The sequence below is a fragment of the Daphnia carinata genome, unplaced genomic scaffold (genome assembly GCF_022539665.2).
Source record: "Daphnia carinata strain CSIRO-1 unplaced genomic scaffold, CSIRO_AGI_Dcar_HiC_V3 NW_026453037.1, whole genome shotgun sequence".
NCBI lineage: Eukaryota > Metazoa > Arthropoda > Branchiopoda > Diplostraca > Daphniidae > Daphnia > Daphnia carinata.
The window spans coordinates 63,641-75,779 of record NW_026712511.1 but is presented as its reverse complement, the minus strand read 5'-3'; the positions used below and the strand labels follow the sequence as shown (position 1 = coordinate 75,779).

Genomic DNA, 12,139 nt, shown 5'->3' with positions numbered 1-12,139 from the left:
TTATTGCAGTTGCTTTTACATGTAATGCTACCTATAATTCGATGAGTTACTTTTTCATGATGATGGAATTCGGTAATTCGAATGTATTAAAAATCCTTCTTTGGGTTGGAGTTGCGGAGGATTGAACTCCGGGCTTTTCACATGCGAAGCAAACACTCTACCTCTGAGTTACAACCCCATTTATATAGACTCGATCTTACTGTAACCCAGATGTTTTTTGGTCAATTATATTATCAAATTTAATCATTCTTGTTTCTGTTGTCGCATTAGTCCATTTTCAGATATAAATGGCACTTAAATTTTATATAAGTTCTGCATTCATGGGCAAATTTTTTATGTACAAATAATGCAAAATATTGTTCTATAAGTGATCAACATGGATGTAGTCTCTTTCAAACGTTATTGACATTATTGGAATGATTTGCTAATTTCAATATTTACTAGGAAATGGTTTTCTATGCTTGGAAAAACGGGACTGGAAAAACTTGTTCTGTTTCACAACACCAATGGAAATAACTAGATATAGAAAGAAGTGAATTGGAGCTGCGGAGGATTGAACTCCGGGCTTCTCGCATGCAAAGCGAGCACTCTACCACTGAGTTACAACCCCACATTTTCATATCAATTTACACAAATTACGTTTTTTGCAAATTTCAGGTAAAATTTCAATCGTCCTTGTTACTGCTTGTAAATTGATTCAAAAGAAATTTTCTTAGTTAGATATTACATTTGTCTTAATTAAAATGTGTGCATACTTGGTATTCTTTGAAATGAACCAGTAGTGCAATCTTTAATTATAGTTCCAAATTGTTTGTAGACTATCAACATCGTTGGTTTTATTGCAGTTGCTTTTACATGTAATGCTACCTATAATTCGATGAGTTACTTTTTCATGATGATGGAATTCGGTAATTCGAATGTATTAAAAATCCTTCTTTGGGTTGGAGTAGCGGAGGATTGAACTCCGGGCTTCTCACATGCGAAGCGAACACTCTACCTCTGAGTTACAACCCCATTTATATAGACTCGATCTTACTGTAACCCAGATGTTTTTTGGTCAATTATATTATCAAATTTAATCATTCTTGTTTCTGTTGTCGCATTAGTCCATTTTCAGATATAAATGGCACTTAAATTTTATATAAGTTCTGCATTCATGGGCAAATTTTTTATGTACAAATAATGCAAAATATTGTTCTATAAGTGATCAACATGGATGTAGTCTCTTTCAAACGTTATTGACATTATTGGAATGATTTGCTAATTTCAATATTTACTAGGAAATGGTTTTCTATGCTTGGAAAAACGGGACTGGAAAAACTTTTTCTGTTTCACAACACCAATGGAAATAACTAGATATAGAAAGAAGTGAATTGGAGCTGCGGAGGATTGAACTCCGGGCTTTTCGCATGCAAAGCGAACACTCTACCACTGAGTTACAACCCCACATTTTCATATCAATTTACACAAATTACGTTTTTTGCAAATTTCAGGTAAAATTTCAATCGTCCTTGTTACTGCTTGTAAATTGATTCAAAAGAAATTTTCTTAGTTAGATATTACATTTGTCTTAATTAAAATGTGTGCATACTTGGTATTCTTTGAAATGAACCAGTAGTGCAATCTTTAATTATAGTTCCAAATTGTTTGTAGACTATCAACATCGTTGGTTTTATTGCAGTTGCTTTTACATGTAATGCTACCTATAATTCGATGAGTTACTTTTTCATGATGATGGAATTCGGTAATTCGAATGTATTAAAAATCCTTCTTTGGGTTGGAGTTGCGGAGGATTGAACTCCGGGCTTTTCACATGCGAAGCAAACACTCTACCTCTGAGTTACAACCCCATTTATATAGACTCGATCTTACTGTAACCCAGATGTTTTTTGGTCAATTATATTATCAAATTTAATCATTCTTGTTTCTGTTGTCGCATTAGTCCATTTTCAGATATAAATGGCACTTAAATTTTATATAAGTTCTGCATTCATGGGCAAATTTTTTATGTACAAATAATGCAAAATATTGTTCTATAAGTGATCAACATGGATGTAGTCTCTTTCAAACGTTATTGACATTATTGGAATGATTTGCTAATTTCAATATTTACTAGGAAATGGTTTTCTATGCTTGGAAAAACGGGACTGGAAAAACTTGTTCTGTTTCACAACACCAATGGAAATAACTAGATATAGAAAGAAGTGAATTGGAGCTGCGGAGGATTGAACTCCGGGCTTTTCGCATGCAAAGCGAACACTCTACCACTGAGTTACAACCCCACATTTTCATATCAATTTACACAAATTACGTTTTTTGCAAATTTCAGGTAAAATTTCAATCGTCCTTGTTACTGCTTGTAAATTGATTCAAAAGAAATTTTCTTAGTTAGATATTACATTTGTCTTAATTAAAATGTGTGCATACTTGGTATTCTTTGAAATGAACCAGTAGTGCAATCTTTAATTATAGTTCCAAATTGTTTGTAGACTATCAACATCGTTGGTTTTATTGCAGTTGCTTTTACATGTAATGCTACCTATAATTCGATGAGTTACTTTTTCATGATGATGGAATTCGGTAATTCGAATGTATTAAAAATCCTTCTTTGGGTTGGAGTAGCGGAGGATTGAACTCCGGGCTTCTCACATGCGAAGCAAACACTCTACCTCTGAGTTACAACCCCATTTATATAGACTCGATCTTACTGTAACCCAGATGTTTTTTGGTCAATTATATTATCAAATTTAATCATTCTTGTTTCTGTTGTCGCATTAGTCCATTTTCAGATATAAATGGCACTTAAATTTTATATAAGTTCTGCATTCATGGGCAAATTTTTTATGTACAAATAATGCAAAATATTGTTCTATAAGTGATCAACATGGATGTAGTCTCTTTCAAACGTTATTGACATTATTGGAATGATTTGCTAATTTCAATATTTACTAGGAAATGGTTTTCTATGCTTGGAAAAACGGGACTGGAAAAACTTGTTCTGTTTCACAACACCAATGGAAATAACTAGATATAGAAAGAAGTGAATTGGAGCTGCGGAGGATTGAACTCCGGGCTTCTCGCATGCAAAGCGAGCACTCTACCACTGAGTTACAACCCCACATTTTCATATCAATTTACACAAATTACGTTTTTTGCAAATTTCAGGTAAAATTTCAATCGTCCTTGTTACTGCTTGTAAATTGATTCAAAAGAAATTTTCTTAGTTAGATATTACATTTGTCTTAATTAAAATGTGTGCATACTTGGTATTCTTTGAAATGAACCAGTAGTGCAATCTTTAATTATAGTTCCAAATTGTTTGTAGACTATCAACATCGTTGGTTTTATTGCAGTTGCTTTTACATGTAATGCTACCTATAATTCGATGAGTTACTTTTTCATGATGATGGAATTCGGTAATTCGAATGTATTAAAAATCCTTCTTTGGGTTGGAGTAGCGGAGGATTGAACTCCGGGCTTCTCACATGCGAAGCGAACACTCTACCTCTGAGTTACAACCCCATTTATATAGACTCGATCTTACTGTAACCCAGATGTTTTTTGGTCAATTATATTATCAAATTTAATCATTCTTGTTTCTGTTGTCGCATTAGTCCATTTTCAGATATAAATGGCACTTAAATTTTATATAAGTTCTGCATTCATGGGCAAATTTTTTATGTACAAATAATGCAAAATATTGTTCTATAAGTGATCAACATGGATGTAGTCTCTTTCAAACGTTATTGACATTATTGGAATGATTTGCTAATTTCAATATTTACTAGGAAATGGTTTTCTATGCTTGGAAAAACGGGACTGGAAAAACTTTTTCTGTTTCACAACACCAATGGAAATAACTAGATATAGAAAGAAGTAAAATGGAGTGGCAGAGGATTGAACTCTGGACTTCTCGCATGCAAAGCGAGCATTCTACCACTGAGTTACCACCCCACATTTTCATATCAATTTACACAAATTACGTTTTTTGCAAATTTCAGGTAAAATTTCAATCGTCCTTGTTACTGCTTGTAAATTGATTCAAAAGAAATTTTCTTAGTTAGATATTACATTTGTCTTAATTAAAATGTGTGCATACTTGGTATTCTTTGAAATGAACCAGTAGTGCAATCTTTAATTATAGTTCCAAATTGTTTGTAGACTATCAACATCGTTGGTTTTATTGCAGTTGCTTTTACATGTAATGCTACCTATAATTCGATGAGTTACTTTTTCATGATGATGGAATTCGGTAATTCGAATGTATTAAAAATCCTTCTTTGGGTTGGAGTAGCGGAGGATTGAACTCCGGGCTTCTCACATGCGAAGCAAACACTCTACCTCTGAGTTACAACCCCATTTATATAGACTCGATCTTACTGTAACCCAGATGTTTTTTGGTCAATTATATTATCAAATTTAATCATTCTTGTTTCTGTTGTCGCATTAGTCCATTTTCAGATATAAATGGCACTTAAATTTTATATAAGTTCTGCATTCATGGGCAAATTTTTTATGTACAAATAATGCAAAATATTGTTCTATAAGTGATCAACATGGATGTAGTCTCTTTCAAACGTTATTGACATTATTGGAATGATTTGCTAATTTCAATATTTACTAGGAAATGGTTTTCTATGCTTGGAAAAACGGGACTGGAAAAACTTGTTCTGTTTCACAACACCAATGGAAATAACTAGATATAGAAAGAAGTGAATTGGAGCTGCGGAGGATTGAACTCCGGGCTTTTCGCATGCAAAGCGAGCACTCTACCACTGAGTTACAACCCCACATTTTCATATCAATTTACACAAATTACGTTTTTTGCAAATTTCAGGTAAAATTTCAATCGTCCTTGTTACTGCTTGTAAATTGATTCAAAAGAAATTTTCTTAGTTAGATATTACATTTGTCTTAATTAAAATGTGTGCATACTTGGTATTCTTTGAAATGAACCAGTAGTGCAATCTTTAATTATAGTTCCAAATTGTTTGTAGACTATCAACATCGTTGGTTTTATTGCAGTTGCTTTTACATGTAATGCTACCTATAATTCGATGAGTTACTTTTTCATGATGATGGAATTCGGTAATTCGAATGTATTAAAAATCCTTCTTTGGGTTGGAGTAGCGGAGGATTGAACTCCGGGCTTCTCACATGCGAAGCAAACACTCTACCTCTGAGTTACAACCCCATTTATATAGACTCGATCTTACTGTAACCCAGATGTTTTTTGGTCAATTATATTATCAAATTTAATCATTCTTGTTTCTGTTGTCGCATTAGTCCATTTTCAGATATAAATGGCACTTAAATTTTATATAAGTTCTGCATTCATGGGCAAATTTTTTATGTACAAATAATGCAAAATATTGTTCTATAAGTGATCAACATGGATGTAGTCTCTTTCAAACGTTATTGACATTATTGGAATGATTTGCTAATTTCAATATTTACTAGGAAATGGTTTTCTATGCTTGGAAAAACGGGACTGGAAAAACTTGTTCTGTTTCACAACACCAATGGAAATAACTAGATATAGAAAGAAGTGAATTGGAGCTGCGGAGGATTGAACTCCGGGCTTCTCGCATGCAAAGCGAGCACTCTACCACTGAGTTACAACCCCACATTTTCATATCAATTTACACAAATTACGTTTTTTGCAAATTTCAGGTAAAATTTCAATCGTCCTTGTTACTGCTTGTAAATTGATTCAAAAGAAATTTTCTTAGTTAGATATTACATTTGTCTTAATTAAAATGTGTGCATACTTGGTATTCTTTGAAATGAACCAGTAGTGCAATCTTTAATTATAGTTCCAAATTGTTTGTAGACTATCAACATCGTTGGTTTTATTGCAGTTGCTTTTACATGTAATGCTACCTATAATTCGATGAGTTACTTTTTCATGATGATGGAATTCGGTAATTCGAATGTATTAAAAATCCTTCTTTGGGTTGGAGTAGCGGAGGATTGAACTCCGGGCTTCTCACATGCGAAGCAAACACTCTACCTCTGAGTTACAACCCCATTTATATAGACTCGATCTTACTGTAACCCAGATGTTTTTTGGTCAATTATATTATCAAATTTAATCATTCTTGTTTCTGTTGTCGCATTAGTCCATTTTCAGATATAAATGGCACTTAAATTTTATATAAGTTCTGCATTCATGGGCAAATTTTTTATGTACAAATAATGCAAAATATTGTTCTATAAGTGATCAACATGGATGTAGTCTCTTTCAAACGTTATTGACATTATTGGAATGATTTGCTAATTTCAATATTTACTAGGAAATGGTTTTCTATGCTTGGAAAAACGGGACTGGAAAAACTTTTTCTGTTTCACAACACCAATGGAAATAACTAGATATAGAAAGAAGTGAATTGGAGCTGCGGAGGATTGAACTCCGGGCTTTTCGCATGCAAAGCGAGCACTCTACCACTGAGTTACAACCCCACATTTTCATATCAATTTACACAAATTACGTTTTTTGCAAATTTCAGGTAAAATTTCAATCGTCCTTGTTACTGCTTGTAAATTGATTCAAAAGAAATTTTCTTAGTTAGATATTACATTTGTCTTAATTAAAATGTGTGCATACTTGGTATTCTTTGAAATGAACCAGTAGTGCAATCTTTAATTATAGTTCCAAATTGTTTGTAGACTATCAACATCGTTGGTTTTATTGCAGTTGCTTTTACATGTAATGCTACCTATAATTCGATGAGTTACTTTTTCATGATGATGGAATTCGGTAATTCGAATGTATTAAAAATCCTTCTTTGGGTTGGAGTAGCGGAGGATTGAACTCCGGGCTTCTCACATGCGAAGCAAACACTCTACCTCTGAGTTACAACCCCATTTATATAGACTCGATCTTACTGTAACCCAGATGTTTTTTGGTCAATTATATTATCAAATTTAATCATTCTTGTTTCTGTTGTCGCATTAGTCCATTTTCAGATATAAATGGCACTTAAATTTTATATAAGTTCTGCATTCATGGGCAAATTTTTTATGTACAAATAATGCAAAATATTGTTCTATAAGTGATCAACATGGATGTAGTCTCTTTCAAACGTTATTGACATTATTGGAATGATTTGCTAATTTCAATATTTACTAGGAAATGGTTTTCTATGCTTGGAAAAACGGGACTGGAAAAACTTTTTCTGTTTCACAACACCAATGGAAATAACTAGATATAGAAAGAAGTGAATTGGAGCTGCGGAGGATTGAACTCCGGGCTTTTCGCATGCAAAGCGAACACTCTACCACTGAGTTACAACCCCACATTTTCATATCAATTTACACAAATTACGTTTTTTGCAAATTTCAGGTAAAATTTCAATCGTCCTTGTTACTGCTTGTAAATTGATTCAAAAGAAATTTTCTTAGTTAGATATTACATTTGTCTTAATTAAAATGTGTGCATACTTGGTATTCTTTGAAATGAACCAGTAGTGCAATCTTTAATTATAGTTCCAAATTGTTTGTAGACTATCAACATCGTTGGTTTTATTGCAGTTGCTTTTACATGTAATGCTACCTATAATTCGATGAGTTACTTTTTCATGATGATGGAATTCGGTAATTCGAATGTATTAAAAATCCTTCTTTGGGTTGGAGTAGCGGAGGATTGAACTCCGGGCTTCTCACATGCGAAGCGAGCACTCTACCTCTGAGTTACAACCCCACATTTTCATATCAATTTACACAAATTACGTTTTTTGCAAATTTCAGGTAAAATTTCAATCGTCCTTGTTACTGCTTGTAAATTGATTCAAAAGAAATTTTCTTAGTTAGATATTACATTTGTCTTAATTAAAATGTGTGCATACTTGGTATTCTTTGAAATGAACCAGTAGTGCAATCTTTAATTATAGTTCCAAATTGTTTGTAGACTATCAACATCGTTGGTTTTATTGCAGTTGCTTTTACATGTAATGCTACCTATAATTCGATGAGTTACTTTTTCATGATGATGGAATTCGGTAATTCGAATGTATTAAAAATCCTTCTTTGGGTTGGAGTTGCGGAGGATTGAACTCCGGGCTTTTCACATGCGAAGCAAACACTCTACCTCTGAGTTACAACCCCATTTATATAGACTCGATCTTACTGTAACCCAGATGTTTTTTGGTCAATTATATTATCAAATTTAATCATTCTTGTTTCTGTTGTCGCATTAGTCCATTTTCAGATATAAATGGCACTTAAATTTTATATAAGTTCTGCATTCATGGGCAAATTTTTTATGTACAAATAATGCAAAATATTGTTCTATAAGTGATCAACATGGATGTAGTCTCTTTCAAACGTTATTGACATTATTGGAATGATTTGCTAATTTCAATATTTACTAGGAAATGGTTTTCTATGCTTGGAAAAACGGGACTGGAAAAACTTGTTCTGTTTCACAACACCAATGGAAATAACTAGATATAGAAAGAAGTGAATTGGAGCTGCGGAGGATTGAACTCCGGGCTTCTCGCATGCAAAGCGAGCACTCTATCACTGAGTTACAACCCCACATTTTCATATCAATTTACACAAATTACGTTTTTTGCAAATTTCAGGTAAAATTTCAATCGTCCTTGTTACTGCTTGTAAATTGATTCAAAAGAAATTTTCTTAGTTAGATATTACATTTGTCTTAATTAAAATGTGTGCATACTTGGTATTCTTTGAAATGAACCAGTAGTGCAATCTTTAATTATAGTTCCAAATTGTTTGTAGACTATCAACATCGTTGGTTTTATTGCAGTTGCTTTTACATGTAATGCTACCTATAATTCGATGAGTTACTTTTTCATGATGATGGAATTCGGTAATTCGAATGTATTAAAAATCCTTCTTTGGGTTGGAGTAGCGGAGGATTGAACTCCGGGCTTCTCACATGCGAAGCAAACACTCTACCTCTGAGTTACAACCCCATTTATATAGACTCGATCTTACTGTAACCCAGATGTTTTTTGGTCAATTATATTATCAAATTTAATCATTCTTGTTTCTGTTGTCGCATTAGTCCATTTTCAGATATAAATGGCACTTAAATTTTATATAAGTTCTGCATTCATGGGCAAATTTTTTATGTACAAATAATGCAAAATATTGTTCTATAAGTGATCAACATGGATGTAGTCTCTTTCAAACGTTATTGACATTATTGGAATGATTTGCTAATTTCAATATTTACTAGGAAATGGTTTTCTATGCTTGGAAAAACGGGACTGGAAAAACTTTTTCTGTTTCACAACACCAATGGAAATAACTAGATATAGAAAGAAGTGAATTGGAGCTGCGGAGGATTGAACTCCGGGCTTCTCGCATGCAAAGCGAGCACTCTACCACTGAGTTACAACCCCACATTTTCATATCAATTTACACAAATTACGTTTTTTGCAAATTTCAGGTAAAATTTCAATCGTCCTTGTTACTGCTTGTAAATTGATTCAAAAGAAATTTTCTTAGTTAGATATTACATTTGTCTTAATTAAAATGTGTGCATACTTGGTATTCTTTGAAATGAACCAGTAGTGCAATCTTTAATTATAGTTCCAAATTGTTTGTAGACTATCAACATCGTTGGTTTTATTGCAGTTGCTTTTACATGTAATGCTACCTATAATTCGATGAGTTACTTTTTCATGATGATGGAATTCGGTAATTCGAATGTATTAAAAATCCTTCTTTGGGTTGGAGTAGCGGAGGATTGAACTCCGGGCTTCTCACATGCGAAGCGAACACTCTACCTCTGAGTTACAACCCCATTTATATAGACTCGATCTTACTGTAACCCAGATGTTTTTTGGTCAATTATATTATCAAATTTAATCATTCTTGTTTCTGTTGTCGCATTAGTCCATTTTCAGATATAAATGGCACTTAAATTTTATATAAGTTCTGCATTCATGGGCAAATTTTTTATGTACAAATAATGCAAAATATTGTTCTATAAGTGATCAACATGGATGTAGTCTCTTTCAAACGTTATTGACATTATTGGAATGATTTGCTAATTTCAATATTTACTAGGAAATGGTTTTCTATGCTTGGAAAAACGGGACTGGAAAAACTTTTTCTGTTTCACAACACCAATGGAAATAACTAGATATAGAAAGAAGTGAATTGGAGCTGCGGAGGATTGAACTCCGGGCTTTTCGCATGCAAAGCGAACACTCTACCACTGAGTTACAACCCCACATTTTCATATCAATTTACACAAATTACGTTTTTTGCAAATTTCAGGTAAAATTTCAATCGTCCTTGTTACTGCTTGTAAATTGATTCAAAAGAAATTTTCTTAGTTAGATATTACATTTGTCTTAATTAAAATGTGTGCATACTTGGTATTCTTTGAAATGAACCAGTAGTGCAATCTTTAATTATAGTTCCAAATTGTTTGTAGACTATCAACATCGTTGGTTTTATTGCAGTTGCTTTTACATGTAATGCTACCTATAATTCGATGAGTTACTTCTTCATGATGATGGAATTCGGTAATTCGAATGTATTAAAAATCCTTCTTTGGGTTGGAGTTGCGGAGGATTGAACTCCGGGCTTTTCACATGCGAAGCAAACACTCTACCTCTGAGTTACAACCCCATTTATATAGACTCGATCTTACTGTAACCCAGATGTTTTTTGGTCAATTATATTATCAAATTTAATCATTCTTGTTTCTGTTGTCGCATTAGTCCATTTTCAGATATAAATGGCACTTAAATTTTATATAAGTTCTGCATTCATGGGCAAATTTTTTATGTACAAATAATGCAAAATATTGTCGCGAGGGAAAGATAGCATTGTGATTGCCATTTCTGGAAAGGGGCGTCAGCCAACATTTAATTGTTTGCAGCACAGTTTCCCTTGAAAAGAGGCGCTACGACACGCCAATAATTAGTAAAATGTGGCATTCCCTAGAATTCGTTCAACCCTAGAGATAGGGCGTATATCCTTCACGAGGGTATAAAAGCCCATACATTTTTTACCCTAAGTTAGTTCTTGTTAGTTCCTGATAGATCTTAAGTCCTACTCAAGTTCTCAAGTAAGTTCTCTTCACGTTCCTGTATTTCAGTCAAGTAAAGTGTAGTTATTCCTCCTTTCTGTTATGCATTGTATTTTCCCCTTTTAATTCAATACAATTCATTAAGTAAAGTCCAGTGTGACAATTGGTGGAGATGCAGCTCGTTACCCGTTGTTAACGAATTAGTGCTGCTTTAAAGATAGTCGATGCAGAAGAAGAATAGCTCACGTTTACCTAGTTGCCCCCGGGATCCAAGTAGACGATTGCACCCGCTTCGTGACTTGCCCACCGCGCTGTCTGGTAACGAGACCACAGCGACTAACGAGGCACAAGATTCTGAAATTTCTACGTCAAGAGAAGATTTGGCGACCTCAGGTTCAGAGACGATTCGCCAGAGAGGGTTTGAAAATCCTGCAAGACAGTCAGAATCAAGTTCTGACTCCGAACAAGATTTAATAGAACCCACCCACCCGGTTGTTCCTCCGATAGGACAACACATTGTTGGACCTCCAAGACAATTGCAAGAAACAGTCATGGCGGCTGTGAGAAAGTTTATAAGTCCACCTATTTTTCGAGGTAGCCCAACGGAAGACGCTCGTCAATGGTTAGAGCGCTACGAGACTATCTCTACCCACAACGGTTGGGGCGATGCGGACAAAAGAAATAACTTTTGCATGTATTTGGATGATGCCGCAAGAAATTGGTTCTTGTGTGCAAGAGTGCCAAACGACTGGCAAGATGTGGCAGCACAGCCGGCTGCCGGAGAAAATCAAGCAAGACCTGCAGTGCCTGGTCTACGTTCGGTATTTTTGAAAGAATTTCAGCCTAATTCCTATGGTCTTTTTCAAGAAACTAGACTAAGAAGTAGAACCCAGGGAGTGGATGAACCAACCACCAGGTACTACTACGAAATTCTTAATCTTTGCAGACTGGTCGACCCGAACATGTCGGAAGTCCACCGGCTAGAGCATCTTTTTAGAGGTCTTCGACCAGCACTTTTTAGAAAGATCTATCCTCAGAAGCCACAAACGTGTGAAGAATTCCTAGAACTGGCAAAAGTCTATACGGAGACATCGATGATGTCAGAAGCCAGAGGATGGAAGG

At 34.3% G+C, this 12,139-nt stretch overlaps 20 non-coding genes across 20 annotated transcripts; all 20 read right to left on the bottom strand.

The window, feature by feature from the left end:
- Positions 1-106: 106 nt before the first annotated feature.
- Trnaa-cgc (transfer RNA alanine (anticodon CGC)) lies at positions 107-178 on the bottom strand. The gene has a single exon. It is a non-coding gene; the product is annotated as a tRNA-Ala (tRNA).
- A 360-nt stretch (positions 179-538) lies between these two features.
- On the bottom strand, positions 539-610 carry Trnaa-ugc (transfer RNA alanine (anticodon UGC)). The gene has a single exon. It is a non-coding gene; the product is annotated as a tRNA-Ala (tRNA).
- A 332-nt stretch (positions 611-942) lies between these two features.
- Trnaa-cgc (transfer RNA alanine (anticodon CGC)) lies at positions 943-1,014 on the bottom strand. The gene has a single exon. It is a non-coding gene; the product is annotated as a tRNA-Ala (tRNA).
- A 360-nt stretch (positions 1,015-1,374) lies between these two features.
- Trnaa-ugc (transfer RNA alanine (anticodon UGC)) lies at positions 1,375-1,446 on the bottom strand. Its single transcript has one exon. It is a non-coding gene; the product is annotated as a tRNA-Ala (tRNA).
- Positions 1,447-1,778: 332 nt separating this feature from the next.
- Positions 1,779-1,850, bottom strand: Trnaa-cgc (transfer RNA alanine (anticodon CGC)). Its single transcript has one exon. It is a non-coding gene; the product is annotated as a tRNA-Ala (tRNA).
- Positions 1,851-2,210: 360 nt separating this feature from the next.
- On the bottom strand, positions 2,211-2,282 carry Trnaa-ugc (transfer RNA alanine (anticodon UGC)). Its single transcript has one exon. It is a non-coding gene; the product is annotated as a tRNA-Ala (tRNA).
- Positions 2,283-3,046: 764 nt separating this feature from the next.
- Positions 3,047-3,118, bottom strand: Trnaa-ugc (transfer RNA alanine (anticodon UGC)). The gene has a single exon. It is a non-coding gene; the product is annotated as a tRNA-Ala (tRNA).
- Positions 3,119-3,450: 332 nt separating this feature from the next.
- Trnaa-cgc (transfer RNA alanine (anticodon CGC)) lies at positions 3,451-3,522 on the bottom strand. Its single transcript has one exon. It is a non-coding gene; the product is annotated as a tRNA-Ala (tRNA).
- A 360-nt stretch (positions 3,523-3,882) lies between these two features.
- On the bottom strand, positions 3,883-3,954 carry Trnaa-ugc (transfer RNA alanine (anticodon UGC)). The gene has a single exon. It is a non-coding gene; the product is annotated as a tRNA-Ala (tRNA).
- A 764-nt stretch (positions 3,955-4,718) lies between these two features.
- On the bottom strand, positions 4,719-4,790 carry Trnaa-ugc (transfer RNA alanine (anticodon UGC)). Its single transcript has one exon. It is a non-coding gene; the product is annotated as a tRNA-Ala (tRNA).
- Positions 4,791-5,554: 764 nt separating this feature from the next.
- Positions 5,555-5,626, bottom strand: Trnaa-ugc (transfer RNA alanine (anticodon UGC)). The gene has a single exon. It is a non-coding gene; the product is annotated as a tRNA-Ala (tRNA).
- A 764-nt stretch (positions 5,627-6,390) lies between these two features.
- On the bottom strand, positions 6,391-6,462 carry Trnaa-ugc (transfer RNA alanine (anticodon UGC)). The gene has a single exon. It is a non-coding gene; the product is annotated as a tRNA-Ala (tRNA).
- A 764-nt stretch (positions 6,463-7,226) lies between these two features.
- On the bottom strand, positions 7,227-7,298 carry Trnaa-ugc (transfer RNA alanine (anticodon UGC)). Its single transcript has one exon. It is a non-coding gene; the product is annotated as a tRNA-Ala (tRNA).
- Positions 7,299-7,630: 332 nt separating this feature from the next.
- On the bottom strand, positions 7,631-7,702 carry Trnaa-cgc (transfer RNA alanine (anticodon CGC)). Its single transcript has one exon. It is a non-coding gene; the product is annotated as a tRNA-Ala (tRNA).
- A 332-nt stretch (positions 7,703-8,034) lies between these two features.
- Positions 8,035-8,106, bottom strand: Trnaa-cgc (transfer RNA alanine (anticodon CGC)). Its single transcript has one exon. It is a non-coding gene; the product is annotated as a tRNA-Ala (tRNA).
- Positions 8,107-8,466: 360 nt separating this feature from the next.
- Positions 8,467-8,538, bottom strand: Trnaa-ugc (transfer RNA alanine (anticodon UGC)). The gene has a single exon. It is a non-coding gene; the product is annotated as a tRNA-Ala (tRNA).
- A 764-nt stretch (positions 8,539-9,302) lies between these two features.
- On the bottom strand, positions 9,303-9,374 carry Trnaa-ugc (transfer RNA alanine (anticodon UGC)). The gene has a single exon. It is a non-coding gene; the product is annotated as a tRNA-Ala (tRNA).
- A 332-nt stretch (positions 9,375-9,706) lies between these two features.
- On the bottom strand, positions 9,707-9,778 carry Trnaa-cgc (transfer RNA alanine (anticodon CGC)). The gene has a single exon. It is a non-coding gene; the product is annotated as a tRNA-Ala (tRNA).
- A 360-nt stretch (positions 9,779-10,138) lies between these two features.
- Positions 10,139-10,210, bottom strand: Trnaa-ugc (transfer RNA alanine (anticodon UGC)). Its single transcript has one exon. It is a non-coding gene; the product is annotated as a tRNA-Ala (tRNA).
- A 332-nt stretch (positions 10,211-10,542) lies between these two features.
- Positions 10,543-10,614, bottom strand: Trnaa-cgc (transfer RNA alanine (anticodon CGC)). Its single transcript has one exon. It is a non-coding gene; the product is annotated as a tRNA-Ala (tRNA).
- Between the last annotated feature and the right edge of the window lie 1,525 nt (positions 10,615-12,139).